The following is a 6,000-nucleotide window of genomic DNA, read 5'->3' on the forward strand; positions in this document are numbered from 1 at the left end:
GTTGCATATAACACAGAGCTCAAGATAAAGATAGAATGAAAAAACTGAAAGCAATAGCAATAAATAAATAAGCAGTTAATTTTACTCCACACGGCATGCTATGGATGATGTCACACATATGGTGATTCATACCAGGAGCAGCAACTTTAGAGACGAAGTCAAACCCTAGAAAATCTGTCAGTTTGGGTTAACAGAACATTGTTATTACCTCAAGTCAAGCAGATGGAGGGCAAACTTCTCTGCTGGATTCTGCTGCTCTTTAATTAATGTCCACATTTATTATGTCAATATAATGCATCACATTTGGTCTAAAGGTTGTTTTACTTTTTTTTTAAAGCAAGAATGATTATTTCATTTAATTTCAACATTTGAACAGTTGCACAGGATTTCAGAGCCATATGTAGATACCCAAATAATAATGTTTATATCAGTGTATAAAAGAAAAAGAAGAGAAGGAACCAAGCTGGTTTTATATATTTCATTCTTGATGTAGAGATGGATTTGTTACTTCTTTTATGAGCATTTCCAAATGAGGGATTTTGAGTACATGCATGTGAACATAGAAGAAAAATAGGAATCTCAGATGATAAAGCTATGCAGATCTTATTACAGTGTTATTCCTTCATAAAGAAATTAATAGCTGCAATTCCTCTAGTGCTCTGTTTAGTCTTGTCAGTGAAGAATAGCAAGTAGGAAGATACCACTGTAGAGACATCTCATCTTATCTCGGAAACTTTGATTTTCTTATGTGTGTTCAAAAGGAACAAGGAATCCCTGGCATCTGACATTGTGCATGAGAAGCTGTGGTGTTAAATCTTTAGCACAATTCAAAGAATAAGCCTATTATGTAACAATGAAAGAGGACATGTGCCATAACTACAAACATGCTTTCTTAAATAGATGGCAGGCTTGCATTGTTCATTTTGGGAAAATATATTTTCAGTGTCGGCTCTAGCTTTTAATTATTTAAGTTAGTCAAATCCAGAATCGTTAAAATGTGCAAATATTACCTGGAATCACTCCAAGAATAGGGAATTGAGGAATAGATTCTAAGATTCTACCATGAGCTTCACATTTAAAAAAAAAATTATCGATAGTTTAGACCAGTAGTTCTCAAACAGGGGCAATTTTGTCCCCCAGGGTACATACAAGTCTGGGGAGGGAAGTGGTCCTACTGAAATCTAGTGGGTAGAGGCCAGGAATGCTGCTAAATATCCCCAAATACACAAGATAGACACCAAAACACAGAATTATCTGGCCCAAAATGTTAATACTGCTGAGATTTAGAAACCCTGGTCTCTGTCAATAAAACCACTTTGTCATCTCTAAATATATGAAAAATCTTCAGATGAGTAGGGGAAAAGCATTTTCCAATTCAATTGATTTGTTTCCATCATAGGTACTATAACTAAGGAACACAATACTAACCTTGGTTGTGTTACCTGTCAGTGAATTATATTATTATCTACGACAGGAACATATATAGTAATGAAATACGAAATAAGTGAAAAGTTTCATATTTTATAGGTTCTCTTCCATCCACTTCTCTTTCTCTCTGTCTCTCTTATTTTTACATCATTTTCCTCAATCTGTCTTTATATCTCTCGGAGGAAAAAAAAAAAATCTCAAAAATGTACTGAATTGGCATGTTAGCATTTCTGTGTCTGGAATCCTTTTTAATTTTCAGTCCTTCAAAATCTGATGCAAAACACCTCTAGCAGGAGACTTTTCCTGTTCCTTTTTACCAATGGTTTATTATTTAATTCTGCATGCTTTAACATTCAATTATTTGGTGTTCTTCCAAATATGAATTTTATTTCACAGTATATAGACAAGGCTATATTCAAAGAAATAATTTGTAAATGATGGGTTAAACAAAATTTAATTGTGTTTACTGCAAGACTTTTCAGAATCTTGAATATGCTAATATGTATTGTAAATATCAAGAAAAGGATTTAGTAACTATTATTTTTCCAAATCTACTACATTATAGAACATTTCTTTACATGAACTTTCTATTACATCTGACGAAATTTGTGGTCTGAAAAACATGTCATGGATCGCTCATGAATTGTCTAGAATGTCCTATTCCCATTGCTGGGTATCTATCATCCATAATTCCATCTTCTCACCTTAAATATTCCAAAGCCACTAGGAATCTAAGGATCTGGTATCTGCTAGAGAACAGGCACATCCACAGGGCAGAACATAATACAACTCCCTTGCTAAACCTCTGGTGCTCGTAGACCACTCCTGGTCCAAAGGAAACAGTAATACATGCTTTAATCAAAAAAAATCTGAAAATGCAGGTCAAGCTGGGTGCAACTGCCTCCTCTGACTTGCATGTTGGTCATTAGCCAACCTGTCTCTGGCCATTTAGACATCTCTGCATGAGACAAGCATTGCTTGCTTCTATCCCTCATACTGCAGAGGATGCGGATTAAATTCTTTGAGGAATCTCACTGAAGACCCTTTACTGAACAGGTAGCCCATTCCAAGTGCTAGGGACTCACAGCACAGCCTCCCCTAATAAAGCCTTTTATCAGATTTTCTAATTTCCACCCTAGAGTCCATTATAGCTTCAATACAATACTTCACTGAAGTATCATACTATGCTTTCATTTATTTTTCATCTATTTTTTTTCCAGTACTATAGGCTGGCCAGTCTCATAATTCACCCTGCTATCTCATCTGCTCTACCTGTTGCTTCAGTTTAAAGTTCTAACAAACTGATAGATATATCTACAGGGTTGTGCATACAGAATCATGTACACTGTCCTGTACTTTATGGATAATTTAGAGAATTTTCAAAGATAATTTCACCTGTGCTTGGTTTTCACCAAATATGCTAACATTGGAACCAGACTCCAATTGTAATATTTGACTATTCTCTGTAGAAAAGACCAGATAACTGAGTTAGAAACCTTAACTTTTAGTTCTAAACTTTTGACCAACTTTCTAAGTGAGCTAATTGACTCACTCTACCTCTTTGTTCTGTTTTTCACCTGAGCAATATAGATATTTTCCTATATTACTTTTTAGTAAAAACTTAAAGCACAATGATATATGATGACTAAAACATGGTCTCAAATGTAAGATTCTTCAATATACTCATGTTTATATTAAAGTCAGTTAAATGTGCCTCTGAATTTTGAAGTTTTGGCTCATGTTCTATTTTTTATATATATATATATATATATATATATATATATATATATATGTATATATATGTGTATATATATACATATGTATGTATATATATATGTGTATATATATATATATATATACACACACACACACATACATAGTAGAAGACATAGCTTTGTGGAGAGAAATTCTAAAAACTGTAAGGGAATAACATATGTTAAAATTTCAGTAATATGATAAATAAAATATTGAAATGTTGTTTGGTACAACAAGAAAATTGATGTTTCCAAAACTCATAGATGTTCCATGTGACTTTAATCATGAGAAAAGGGAGGATAAAGAGAGAGCAGAGGAAAATGGCTGTTACCTAGATGGATAAGTTAGGATTTTATTTTACTTTAATTTGATCAAAAGGGTCAAAATAGGGGAATAGATTATCTTTGTAAATAAATACAAGATAAGATATAGGAATGTATTCACATCAAGATATTCTTATAATATGGAACCAAAATACTGGATATCTATACCAATCCCCAAAAGAATTTGAAACTGAGTAATGGATTTATAATGTTGCCAAAAATTCAAGTCTAGAAGTAAAAATAATCATGTAAGAATGAGAAAGCTAACATAGCATTTCTGACAGTACAAGAATTAATAAAATTACAAATAATGTTTTATGGTGTTTAACTGCTTCAAAATTATTATATAATGAAAGTAATAATAGTAGATAACATTTACTAGATATTTACTAGATTTCATTCTTTCTAATTGCTTTATAGACTGTTAATTCATTTACTCCTTATAACTGTAACAGAGCAGAACCCTAGGGGGCCTTCCTGGGACAGACCCTTCCCTCACATTCTCTGCTTTAGCTCCTCTCTAAAGATGATAGATTCCGATACACATTCCCCTAGTTGTTTTGCAGATGCTGGGATCCCCACTAGCTGGAAGAAATGAACACATCCCCTCCCAAAACCAGGAAATACTTGCAACAACTTCTCACCTTTTTACTTTACCTTACCATCCACCAATCTGAGACTTGTATAGGAGCTGATCACATACCCTGGGACTCCCCTCCTTTGCCTTGCCTTCGAAAATGCTTTGCTGAACCCCATCGGGGGGTTGGAGCTTTTTGAGCACTAGCTGGCCTGGACTCCTTCTACGGCACCTCACAATCAACGGTGCACTTTCCTTCAGCACAGACTGGTGTCAGATGTCAGTCACACTGTGCTTGGGTCAACGGACCCATGTTTTGGTTCTGTAACATAGCAACCCCTTGAGATAAGTTTGTTGGGGGGGAAGAAATTTTCCTCTACCCTTCTAAGTTCTAGCTGGTCTAAGAATTAAATTGACATAATACAGATTAATAGGATAAAATCAAAGAAAAGTTTAATAACATGTGTACATGGGAGAGACCCAGGAAAACTGAGTAACTCACCAAAATGGCTGAAGCCTCACCCTAAATACCATCTTTAGCTAAAGACAAGAATGTTGGGGGTAATGGGTTGGAATTTCAACAGAAAGGAAGGCAATTCACTTGAAGATTGAAAAGCAAATGTCCGGTAAATAAATGTTTGCTAGGCCATTCAGGGACAACAGGACACAGAGTGGACTTTAATCTCTAGGCCCTACAGAGTTTCCCCCACCACATCTAGCCCATATTCTCTCCAGATATCTCTGGTGATAGCTCTACTCTGGGAAAAGGCCCTTTACCTGAATTTTTAGGCAGCTAACTGAGGGTAAAAAGAAAGACTTCTTGAGTTTTCTGTTTCTTAAAAATAATCAGCCTAAATTATTCCTCATGCCAAAGAGAGACAATTTGCAGAACAAATTTTGAGCCCCTACAAATTCTATCATTATCCCATTATATAAGTGAAAAAGTAAAGCACAGAGTGCCTAAGTAATTTTTCCAAAGTCAAACATCTAGTGGTAGAGCCAGGGCAAAGAACTCAAGCAGTTTGGCTCCAAAGTCCTCATTGTTAATCACTCTGCTGAACAGCCTAAGAGAAGCATACTGCCAGTAAAATACAATGAGAAAAGGAAACTCAAAGTCACAGCAGATATTTCATTAAAGTTAGGTTTTGTATTTGAAGGATCTGGGACTATATTAGCTTATACTTGTTTTCACAAGTATATTAACTGTTTTTTACTGATAAAACACTCTACAAAGACACTGATGAGGTATGAATATTAGCTATTCCTATCATCATCATTATTGCTTACTATTACTAACTTTCTGGTTGTTAAGTTTGTCAGCTAAAATAAGGTGTCCACTAAGCTTTCAGATACCATACACTATATATTTTCTAGGAAAACCTGGATTTTAGTAAACATGCTTCATGAACAAATTATGTCATGAATATATATATATATATATTTTTTTTTTTTCAAAACAATGAGACTTGGGACTATGCTTTTATTTTCTATATTTTCAATGCTTACCTAATACTTGCCACTTGATAGACTAATAAATAATGTTTCTTAATGTTTTAATTATTAAATGTTTTAATGATTACTCAAAAGTAATAAATAAAAGTAATAAATAAATACTACCAGAACAAATCAGTCAACTATATAATAATCCTATTGGTTAGCAGCTTCGTTTAAAGGAAGGAATTAAGGCTCCTTTAGGATATGACCTCAGCCCATTCCTCCCTAGTTGCTCAAATCTCTTCTGTTTGGTTCTGTGCTACTGTGATTATTCAGAATGGTTAAATAATCTTGGAAATTACTGAACCTGATGATAACTTTAATTTCAAGACTTTGAAGTACTCTCCTTGATGCCTTACTACCTTTATGGTTGTCTTCAAAGTTCACACTGTCTCATTTACAAAAATCTCTATGTAGATCTAC

General features: G+C 34.2%; 1 long non-coding RNA gene across 1 annotated transcript in view; it reads right to left on the reverse strand.

The window, feature by feature from the left end:
• LOC103011077 (uncharacterized) overlaps positions 1-4,274 on the reverse strand; it is a 222,044-nt gene extending 217,770 nt beyond the window's left edge. Inside the window, exon 1 of the long non-coding RNA XR_450991.2 lies at positions 4,151-4,274. This is a non-coding gene — a long non-coding RNA (uncharacterized LOC103011077). The remainder of the gene's footprint in view (positions 1-4,150) is intronic.
• Positions 4,275-6,000: the final 1,726 nt, after the last annotated feature.

This window comes from Balaenoptera acutorostrata, chromosome 6 (assembly GCF_949987535.1).
Source record: "Balaenoptera acutorostrata chromosome 6, mBalAcu1.1, whole genome shotgun sequence".
Lineage (NCBI taxonomy): Eukaryota > Metazoa > Chordata > Mammalia > Artiodactyla > Balaenopteridae > Balaenoptera > Balaenoptera acutorostrata.